Here is a 12,483-nt window from a genome sequence, read left to right on the forward strand (position 1 = left end):
GAAAGGCTGGTAATGGCTCACATCAACACCATTATCCCAGAAACCCTAGACCCACTCCAATTTGCATACCGCCCAAACAGATCTACAGATGATGCAATCTCTATTGCACTCCACACTGCCCTTTCCGACCTGGACAAAAGGAACACTTATGTGAGAATGCTATTCATTGACTACACCTCAGTGTTCAACACCATAGTGCCCTCAAAGCTCATCACTAAGCTATGGATCCTGGGACGAAACACCTCCCTCTGCAACTGGATCCTGGACTTCCTGACGGACCGCCCCCAGGTGGTGAGGGTAGGTAGCAACACATCTGCCACGCTGATCCTCAACACTGGAGCCCCCCAGGGGTGCGTGCTCAGTCCCCTCCTGTACTCCCTGTTCACCCACGACTGCATGGCCAGGCACGACTCCAACACCATCATTAAGTTTGCAGACGACACAACAGTGGTAGGCCTGATTACCGATAACGACGAGACAGCCTATAGGGAGGAGTTCAGAGACCTGGCCGGGTGGTGCCAGAATAACAACCTATCCCTCAACGTAACCAAGACTAAGGAGATGATTGTGGACTACAGGAAAAGGAGGACCGAGTACGCCCCCATTCTCATCGACGGGGCTGTAGTGGAGCAGGTTGAGAGCTTCAAGTTCCTTGGTGTCCACATCACCAACAAACTAGAATGGTCCAAACACACCAAGACAGTCGTGAAGAGGGCACGACAAAGCCTATTCCCCCTCAGGAAACTAAAAAGATTTTGCATGGGTTCTGAGATCCTCAAAAAGGTTCTACAACTGCAACATCGAGAGCATCCTGACTGGTTGCATCACTGCATGGTACGGCAAGTGCTCGGCCTCCGACCGCAAGGCACTACAGAGGGTAGTGCGTACGGCCCAGTACATCACTGGGGCTAAGCTGCTTACTATCCAGGACCTTTACACCAGGAGGTGTCAGAGGAAGGCCCTACAAATTGTCAAAGACCCCAGCCACCCCAATCATAGACTGTTCTCTCTACTACCGCATGGCAAGCCATACCGGAGTGCCATGTCCAGGACAAAAAGGCTTCTCAACAGTTTTTTTGTACCTTTAAAAGTTTAAAAGTGTACACATTTGCCATCTTAAGGTACCACCTCAATGACAAAGACATTTGTTCCTTTAAGTTGCAAAAAGCTCCAGTAAGACGTTCTAAACCTCTCTGCATTTACAATATGTAATGTAATATAATGTTGATTCAACAACAGGACGCTCTTGAAAAAGAGATTTTAAATCTCAATGAGCCCTTCCTGGTTAAATAAAGGTTAAATAAAATAAAATAAATGAATATTAGCAAGACCTCTTTGTTTTCACATACTCTTACATAATCCTTTACAAAGACTTTAGAACTGCCGTTGGACAATAATAGTGATCAACCTGAACATAACCATTGACCACCTAAACTGGTACAAAACTTCCATTAACGGGTGGCTGTCACGGTCGTCAAAAGGAGGAGACCAAGGCGCAGCGTGGTATGCGTACATTCTTCTTTATTATTCTTTATTTATTATCCTCGCCGGAGACCCCGCACCGGGGGCCCTCGCCGGAGACCTCGGGCCGGGGACTGTCGCCGGAAGTTCCGGACCGGGTACTGTCGCCGGAAGTTCCGGACCGGGTACTGTCGCCGGAAGTTCCGGACCGGGTACTGTCGCCGGAAGCTCTGGACCGGGTACTGTCGCCGGAAGCTCTGGACTGGGTACTGTCGCCGGAAGCTCTGGACTATGGAAGTGCACTGGAAGCCTGATGCGTGGTGCCGGAACTGGTGGTACCGGGCTGAGGACACACACCTCAGGGCGAGTGCGGGGAAGAGGCACAGGCCGTACTGGACTGTGGAACTGGAGAACTGATGCGTGGTGCCGGAACTGGTGGTACCGGGCTGAGGACACGCACCTCAGGGCGAGTGCGGGGAGGAGGCACAGGATACACTGGGCCGTGGAGACGCATTGGAGATCTGGAACGTAGAGCTGGCTCAATGCATCCTGACTGGATGCCCATTCTAACCCTGCAAATGCGAGGAGCTGGAATAGAGCTCACCGAGCTATGAACGGAACTGGAGACACCTTGCGCATTTCTGCATAACACGGTGCCTGACCAGTCACACGCTCCACACGGTAAGCACGAGGAGTTGGCTCATGTCTCCAACCTGACTCAGCCAATCTCCTCGTGTTCCCCCCCTAAAAAAAATATTGGGGCTGCCTCTCGTGCTTGCCTTGTTTGTATTTCTCCTCACAATATAGCTGTTCCGCTTTTGCTGCCTCTATTTCCACCTTCGGAAGGCGATACTCCCCAGCCTGCATCCAGGGTCCTGCTCCGTCCAAAATCTCCTCACAGGTCCATTCCTCCTGAACACGCTGCTTGGTCCTTTTATGGTGGGTTCTTCTGTCATGGCCGTCAAAAGGAGGAGACCAAGGCACAGCGTGGTATGCGTACATTCTTCTTTATTATAAGAATGAACACTGAACAAAACTAACAAAGTAACAAAACGAACCGTGAAGCTATACAAAATGAGTGCTGACAGGCAACTACACATAGACAAGAACCCACAAATACCCAAGGGAAAATGGCTACCTAAATATGGTCCCCAATCAGAGACAACGATAAACAGCTGCCTCTGATTGGGAACCATATCAGGCCACCATAGACATATATATACCTAGACCTACAAAACCCCTAGATATACAAAAACCCTAGACAAGACAAAACTAGCAAACCCACCCTAGTCACACCCTGACCTAACCAAAATAAGAAAGAAAACATAGATAACTAAGGTCAGGGCGTGACAGTGGCACAAATACAACACGGTGGAAACCACAGCCATACAATATGCTAATGAGCCCCCTCAGCTACAGTGCCCACACAAACATGAAAAAAAACGCAGTGATGATTGTACCTTATATTCAAAATATTGTGTATAGAAATGTGCCATTATACTAGATTATCTGCACATGTACCCTAACAGGTACCGAACAGTACAGTATGTTTACCTCTGAAGATACTTTGTGTACTTTTGACCTTATTGTACCCAAGGGAACAATACTGAACCCTAACCGTACCCATATTTTTGAGAGCGTACTAGTATAATAAGTGCATAAAATATTTGCCTTTATTTCTTTCCACTGGCGATTGGACCCTGAGCCGGAGGGGATGGGGGTGTGAACATCTCTTATGATGCTGTTATGGCAGGGCTCTCCAACCCTGTTCCTGGAGAGGTTTTCATTCACCTAATTATCTGATTGATAAGCTGAAAAAATTTAGTTTCAACTGGGGTTGGAGCGAATACCCTCTTGTAGGTTTCTCTCCAGGAACAGGCTTGGAGTTAAAACCTACAGGAGGTTAACTCTCCAGGAACAGGCTTGGAGTTAAAACATACAGGAGGGTATCTCTCCAGGAACAGGGTTGGAGAGCCTTGTGTTATGGAATAGTAGCCTATAACCCCTAACAAAGGAACCAACCAAACGTAGTTGGTCTTGTAGAGCCATCTGGTGGGGGATGTCGATACAGGATAATGAAGCAAGACGTGGCAATATGCCAGGACCTTCATCAGATTGATTATCACATCATTTATGTTTTTTCAATGATAAGACCTCATGTAGCCCTTTTTATCACTGTAATACAACACATCACTTCAGATCTCTTTTTTTTGTGACTGACTGTGTTCAAAACCAGATTTCAAGCGCACCACACAGCTATGTTACCCTGAGCAGGAGCCTGCCAGCATACCACACAACTATGTTACCCTGAGCTGAAGCCTGCCAGCGTACCACACAGCTATGTTACCCTGAGCTGAAGCCTGCCAGCGTACCACACAACTATGTTACCCTGAGCTGAAGCCTGCCAGCATACCACACAACTATGTTACCCTGAGCTGAAGCCTGCCAGCGCACCACACAACTATGTTACCCTGAGCTGAAGCCTGCCAGCATACCACACAACTATGTTACCCTGAGCTGAAGCCTGCCAGCGCACCACACAACTATGTTACCCTGAGCTGAAGCCTGCCAGCGCACCACACAACTATGTTACCCTGAGCTGAAGCCTGCCAGCATACCACACAACTATGTTACCCTGAGCTGAAGCCTGCCAGCGCACCACACAACTATGTTACCCTGAGCTGAAGCCTGCCATTATGGACATTCTCTTGGGGAGCTAACAGAAGTCTTCAGGTCTCAGGCAAGGTTACACACCACGTTAGTGTAGGACAAACCACCTCTGTTACATCTGGCTACATGTCCCAGATTGAATATTGAGAGCATTTTGAACACTGCCCAATGTTTAACTGACTCAATTGAATCAAATAGTATTGTCAAACAGATGGACTCAGTTAGTTATCGATATGCTATAAAGGCAAAGTCAATTAGAAACCATTTGATAGGAAAGCTATCGAGTCACTGCCATTGATTTGGAGCGTTTTCAACCTTTTTCTGGTCTCTGTGTGTTTAAGTTGTATCAGTAGGTTCGTATTCTGTGGAAAAGTTCCATCTTTATTAACAGACATGCTGGAATGAGACATACTCCTGCACCCTGTAGTATTGTTGCTTATTGATGATTCCAAATTGGCCTGGTGGACAAACAACATCAAATCATTGTTGGCTGGCCTAGCTGTGAATTCCTCCACCTGAGCTTTGTGTGCTATACTGACTCAGACAGTTTCAGGACATTGTGATGTTAGAGTTGTCCACCGCTAGGATGAACAAGGCCAAGGTCTCCACACTGCTGACATGAACAGATGGAAGTTCTAAGACATCAGAACTCATTGCCCTAAGGTCCACTGAGGGCCACTGAGGTCTACTGAGGTCTACTGAGGTCCACTGAGATCCACTGAGGTCCACTGAGGTTCAATGAGGTCCACTGAGGTTCAATGAGGTCCACTGAGGGCCACTGAGGTCTACTGAGGGCCACTGAGGTCCACTGAGGGCCACTGAGGTCCAATGAGGTCTACTGAGGTCCACTGAGGGCCACTGAGGTCTACTGACGTCCACTGTCCTAATATCTTGTTTCTGACTTTTCTGTGATCACTGTTTCAGTTGTTTGGCATGTGTTACTATTTTATGTGTATTTATGCATTATTTGTTGATCCATTTTTGCCCTTTTGATTTCCATATTTCTGTTTTAAAACTATGCTGTTTTCATTTAACCTATGCAATGATATGCAAACTGGAACCTTTAGGGGAGGAGGTTGCTTGTCATTTCCGGTCACAACTTGCAGACTTGTTTACGTGCTGCTGTGCATTTTGTTGCTAACCTTATTTTGCTACCTGACAACTTTACGGTTTTTACTTTTTAATTACCGTTTATATTTTTAGTTTTTCCCTCACTCAACTTTTTTTCATTCAACTTTTTCACTCTGGACGTTTTATCTGGACGTGGTTCGTCAGGACCTCCACCAGCCGAAGCTAAATACTAACATTAACATGATGCCTTCTAATTGCAGTCGCTGTACTCATAATATACAGGAGAATGATCGCCTTACGGCGAGGATAGCTGTGCTGCTAGCCCAGCTTGAGACGCAATCGTTGGGCAAGGGTAATTTCAGTGTAGGAAAGGATGAAACAGCGTCTGTGCCACCAGTAAGTACAGATAGTAACGTTAGTATAAATCTCCTCGCACGGTCCCCGCAGCCGGACAACTTTCTCATGGCTTCTGGAGGGAAATGCTGTCAGAATGCTCAACCGGTGTCGCTCATTCAGCCGACAAACTTTCAACCGGTTCTCCCCATTAAGCAGCGAGTCGGAGTCTGAGGCCGAGCTAATGGCTCCCACCATTAGCTCTGAAAACCCTAGTCATTGGCGACTCCATTACCCGCAGTATTAGACTTAAAACGAATCATCCAGCGATCATACACTGCTTACCAGGGGGCAGGGCTACCGACGTTAAGGCTAATCTGAAGATGGTGCTGGCTAAAGCTAAAACTGGCGAGTGTAGACAGTATAGAGATATTGTTATCCACGTCGGCACCAACGATGTTAGGATGAAACAGTCAGAGGTCACCAAGCGCAACATAGCTTCAGCGTGTAAATCAGCTAGAAAGATGTGTCGGCATCGAGTAATTGTCTCTGGCCCCCTCCCAGTTAGGGGGAGAGATGAGCTCTACAGCAGAGTCTCACAACTCAATCACTGGTTGAAAACTGTTTTCTGCCCATCCCAAAAGATAGAATTTGTAGATAATTGGCCCTCTTTCTGGGACTCACCCACAAACAGGACCAAGCCTGGCCTGTTGAGTGACGGACTCCATCCTAGCTGGAGGGGTGCTCTCATCTTATCTACCAACATAGATAGGGCTCTAACTCCCCTAGCTCCACAATGAAATAGCCTGCTGCCTGGCCTGCACCCTGTTAGCCAGCCTGCCAGCTTAGTGGAGTCTGTCAGTCAGTGTAGTCAGCTCAGCTATCCCCATTGAGATTGTGTCTGTGCCTCGACCTAGGTTGGGCAAAACTAAACATGGTGGTGTTCGCTTTAGCAATCTCACTAGATTAAAGACCTTCTCCATTCCTGCCATTATTGAAAGAGATCGTGATACCTCACATCTCAAAATAGGGCTACTTAATGTTAGATCCCTCACTTCAAAGGCAGTTATAGTCACTGAACTAATCACTGATCATAATCTTGATGTGATTGGCCTGAATGAAACATGGCTTAAGCCTGATGAATTTACTGTGTTAAATGAGGCCTCACCTCCTGGTTACACTAGTGGAGCAACGAACCACCCTTGCTGTCTCTGCCTGGCCGGTTCCCCTCTCTCCACTGGGATTCTCTGCCTCTAACCCTATTACAGGGGCTGAGTCACTGGCTTACTGGTGCTCTTCCATGCCGTCCCTAGGAGGGGTGCGTCACTTGAGTGGGTTGAGTCGCTGACGTGGTCTTCCTGTCTGGGTTGGCGCCCCCCCTTGGGTTGTGCCGTGGTGGAGATCTTTGTGGGCTATACTCGGCCTTGTCTCAGGATGATAAGTTGGTGTGGGGGCTGTGCTTTGGCAAAGTGGGTGGGGTTATATCCTGCCTGTTTGGCCCTGTCTGGGGGTATCATCGGATGGGGCCACATTACTCTGTTTGACTGTTTGATCTTCTCTCTCTTATTACTAAGAGAAAATAAAAGATTATGCAGATATTTTTAAAGTGCACCAAATGTTTAATTTGCTTGTCCTCTAAAAGAACACCATAGTATTTTAGATCACTGAAAGCACAGCCTGTATTTTAGATCACGGAGGAATGTGCAGGCCGTGCTTTCAGTTAAGTACAGTATTGAGTGTTTAGATTGGTGTGACGTTTTGGAAGTCTCCAAGGGAGCCAATCAACTGGTTGATACCCTGTGGACCAAACACCCAGCGTGAGGTCACTCAGGACACATTTCTGGTGTTGGCACTGCCATTTACCACTCGTTAAACTAAGGTGTTTAACACGGCTGCGGTCGGGCCAGGCAAGGCCCCCCGTGGTCTCATTGATCCTACCATTCAGTCCTCCCCAGGGGTGCTTTTAGAGATTTGGCAGGGTGTCAATCGGATTCTGAACCCTGTGACCACTGTCCTGTCAGTACGGTCTTCTTAGAACTGGTCTTGGTGAAGAAATTACCTTGGTAAGGCTCTGAAAGTCACCCAGAGTTCTAATTCTAAGATAATGATTTGTTGCATTTCGGCTCACAGTGAACCTATACTGAACAGTTTTACAGTTCAGGATTGATCTACTCACCGCCAGAGGATTAGAAGACGAACAACAGACAAAGAACAGAGTAGATATTGGTCATCCTTGGCGCATGCCCCTTAAAAGTGGAAATCACTGTGAACTTAGTTTGTAAGCACTGATGCCTTGGGTGCACATGTGGCCGGTGGCACCTTAATTGGGTAGGACAGCTCATAGTAATAGCTGGAACGGAATAACGGAATAGTATCAAACACATTGTTTCCACGGTTTCCATGTGTTTGATATCATTCCATTCACGCCATTCCAGCCATTATTATTAGCCGTCCTCCCCTCAGTAGCCTCCTGTGCTTGGGTGACAAGTCCAAAAGATGATTCAAGGAAATTAACTTCTGAGCAGCCACATTTACAGATACTTTTTTTTATTTAACTAGGCAAGTCAGTTAAGAACAAATTCTTATTTTCAATGACAGCCTGGGAACAGTGGGTTAACTGCCTTGTTCAGGGGCAGAATGACAGATTTATACCTTGTCGGCTCAGGGATTGGATCTTGCAACCTTTCGGTTACTAGTCCAACACTCTAACCACTAGGCTACCTGCCGCCCCAGAATAAATAGTCCCATTCTCTCCTGTCAAACACATCTGAATCTAAGGATGCTCAGGAATGTCCCAATATGCAGGGGAGTGTTGGACATTGGTTAATAAACCCTGTCTAATCCAATATTATGTATATCAAAGCAGATGTCTTTCACAACAGAGAAGCAAGACATTTTGCTGGTATTTGAATGTTTTGATTCAAAAGCAAAATTGGTCTAAAAGAGCAACAGTTAGACACGTCTTTGCAATGCTTTAACAAAAGTTTGAACTTCTTTCAGACTTTGACAGACTGGTCGAGAGAGTGCTTAAACATTTCCAGAAGAAAAGATGCCAGTTTGGCAGAAAATGTATTGGATACCCTCAGGCGATTCGGAATTATTAAGGAGAGAGGAGAGACAACACGTTTAGATCAGGTAGTGAAATATTCCTTTTGAATCTCACTGTGCCTGAAAAAGCAGCCTGAATTAAACGTATTGGATGGGATCGGTCAGTGTCTGTAATTGACTGGACGTAGAGTGATGGCTTTGCATCATCATCTCAAATACAGCCTCTCTATGTTTCTTCATTGTCATTCCATGGCAACAATAGTTGGCTACAGCCTGTCAGGTAAGAGGGTCAGGCCCCATTTTAGGTTTTTAAATCACATTTAAAAAACCACTTTTTTAGCATGCCTTTTAGTCAGTAATTGTTTTAAACATCCTCAGTGCTGTGTTATTTTATTAATCCTTCATACTACCTGTTCGCTTTAACTTTATTCATTTGATTGTTTTAATGTAAAGTGAGTTGCGATTTTGAATGCACTTTAAATAAAGTTTGATTTAATTTAATTTACAACACATTTACATAAGACCAGGGCAAGCTATCACTTCTTCTCAAGGGGATGCGGTGTCTCCTGTCCCCTGTCCTCCAGTAGCCATCCCAATTCATTCCTTCCTGTCTCAGACCTCATTAGAGAGTACCTCAGCCCAGCTCTCCTCAGAGAACATGTCATGCTATTCATAGCACACAGGCTAGGTATGGATCTCCTAGGACATCTGTAGGTAACTACAGAGCTGCATTCTTACTAGCAACCCAATTCCGTCTGAAACAAGGTTTTATGCTATCTTTGGTGGACTACGTAGGATACCATAATGAACAAACCCCATATTCTTTCTACAGATGTATTTATCTGTATTATGTGGTGGTTATTCAACAGAGATGATTTGACTCGACTGAAGGTAATCTCATTTAACACAGAACTAAAATCTTGCTTAATTTGTTCAGATGCTCGATAGACGTTTGTTAATGAGAGTTTAGACTGAAGACTAATTAGTGCAGATAAGGGGTTTTGGCATGGAGGCAGCTCTGCAGAGTGGTCACAAGCTGGCACAGCCACAAAGTCATCACATCTGATTTTTAACATAACCTTAACCCTGACCACACTGCTGACCATAATGCCTTTAAATGAAGTCCAAAAAGCACATTTTTGTTTTCAATAATGTTTACAATATAGCCAATTCTGTCTTTGCAGCTGGTCCATCTAGCCATAATCGCTGTTCTGCCTCAAGTACAAGACTCATCCCAATAAACATCAACCTGCTTAATTAGTCTGAGAGGCTCCTTCATTTGCTTTCATCTCAGTCAGCGGTCCAACACACTTTGAGAACATCTCTTCATCTTTCCCTGAAGAAGAGATCATCAAAACCATTCGGTATTGACTCCCCATTACCCCAGAGACAAGAAATCGATATCCAAACTGCACGGCAGAGAAAGGGTCAATTGAACACCTTGTTCATTGGTCAATTACTTCAACATTCATTTGTCCTTTTTAGGTCATCACCACATTCTCATTTGCCAATGTCACGGGCGGCTTCTCTCTGCCGGGACCACAATGCACCAGGCAGTAACCTTCACGCTCGTCAATAAGGCTGAGTAAGAGTTTTTAGGAGGCCATGTAGCTTGATACCACTCACCAGAGTGGATAGTATGCGCAGTATTGATTTCATGGTTCCCCGTAAGAGCAATTAGCATGTTCCCTGCCTGCAGCAGCAACCTGTGAACTCTTTGACCAGCTGTTTCTTTTGTCGCTGAGGATCACGCACATTCGTTTTGCGCTCGGCAACAGAACACAGAACACAGTGGAACAGAACACAGAACACAGTGGAACAGAACACAGAACACAGTGACACAGAACACAGAACACACAGACACAGTCACTCTGCATGCACGGACTCAGTTACCGCTTGTTAGTGTGGTTTGTCTCTTCACCACATTTCAATCCTTTTCAACACAATTTTTATTTTATTTTATTTCACCTTTATTTAACCAGGTAGGCTAGTTGAGAACAAGTTCTCATTTACAACTGCGACCTGGCCAAGATAAAGCATAGCAGCGTGAACAGAAAACAACACAGAGTTACACATGGAGTAAACAATAAACAAGTCAATAACACAGTAGGGGGAAAAAATGAGTCTATATACATTGTGTGCAAAAGGCATGAGGAGGTAGGCAATAAATAGGCCATAGGAGCGAATAATTACAATTTAGCAGATTAACACTGGGGTGATAAATCATCAGATGATCATGTGCAAGTAGAGATACTGGTGTGCAAAAGAGCAGAAAAGTAAATAAATAAAATCAGTAAGGGGATGAGGTAGGTAAATTGGGTGGGCTGTTTTTACAGATGGACTATGTACAGCTGCAGCGATCGGTTAGCTGCTCAGATAGCAGATGTTTAAAGTTGGTGAGGGAAATAAAAGTCTCCAACTTCAGCGATTTTTGCAATTCGATACAATAAGTAAACATTAAAGGGATAGTTCACCCAAATGACTACATTACATATTGGTTTCCTTACCCTGTAAGCAGTCTATGGACAAGGTATGATGGCAGCATCCATTTACATTTTTTATAATATTTTTATAATTTGGTGTTTTTATCAATGTCAATCAATAAGATATAGCAATCACATGATTACCGCAGCAACAAAACGTGCGCAAGACCAGGGGGGGGGGGGGGGGGGGGGGGGGGGTTGATACAGCAGTTCAAGATACAAGAATTGAGAGATAATATTACATGAGGGGTACCTAACCAAGGTCTTTGATGGTGGAAGTGGCTTTTGACCAACCCACTAGAATCTTTGTAGCGGTGCCATGCTTTGGTTTTATTTACTTGGCCACTGTTTCCAAATGCTAACTTTGTTTTTCATTTGTGGCACAAATCCAATGCAAGTCAATAGTACTGAAATGTGTCACACTTCATGTCCAAACCATCTATTGAGCTACACAATCAATGTTAGATATTTTAGAATGATTTGGACATGAAGCATTGTCCATACTGAATTCATATCAAGCCATTTGTCATAAAAGCAAGGCATGAGCAAGAAGACAGGTGTGTACATCAGTGGAGGCTGCTGAGGGGAGGACGGCTCATAAAAATGGTTGGAATGGAGCGTTTGGAATGGCATCAATCACATGGAAACCATGCGTTTAATGTATTTGATACCATTCCACTGATTCCGCTCCTGCCATTACCACGAGCCCGTCCTCCTCAATTAAGGTGCTACCAACCTCCTGTGGTGTACATCCATGTGAATGTATTTTATTTTCGAAGAGTACAAACAGAGGAGTGAAGTAGACGAAGTCCCAGATGTTGCTAGCCAGATATGTTCACTAACCCAATCAGAGAGCAGTGCACTGAAATTGTCACATTAAAATTTGGAGAGTCACCATCGCTCTAATGCAAGGCTCTCCAACTCTGTTCCTGGAGAGCTAGCATCATGTAGGTTTTCAATCCAACCCCAGTTTTAACTAACCTGATTCAGCTTATCAACCAGCTAATTATTAGAATCAGGTGCGCTAGATTAGGTTTGGAGCGAAAACCTGCAGGACGTTAGCTCTCCAGGAACAGTGTTGGAGTTAAAACCTACAGGACGGTAACTCTCCAGGAACAGGGTTGGAGTTAAAACCTACAGGACGGTAACTCTCCAGGAACAGGGTTGGAGTTAAAACCTACAGGACGGTAGCTCTCCAGGAACAGAGTTGGAGTTAAAACCTACAGGACGGTAGCTCTCCAGGAACAGGGTTGGAGTTAAAACCTACAGGAGGGTAGCTCTCCAGGAACAGGGTTGGAGTTAAAACCTACAGGAGGGTAGCTCTCCAGGAACAGGGTTGGAGTTAAAACCTACAGGAGGGTAGCTCTCCAGGAACAGGGTTGGAGTTAAAACCTACAGAAGGGTAGCTCTCCAGGAA

The sequence above is a fragment of the Salvelinus fontinalis genome, chromosome 34 (genome assembly GCF_029448725.1).
Source record: "Salvelinus fontinalis isolate EN_2023a chromosome 34, ASM2944872v1, whole genome shotgun sequence".
Lineage (NCBI taxonomy): Eukaryota > Metazoa > Chordata > Actinopteri > Salmoniformes > Salmonidae > Salvelinus > Salvelinus fontinalis.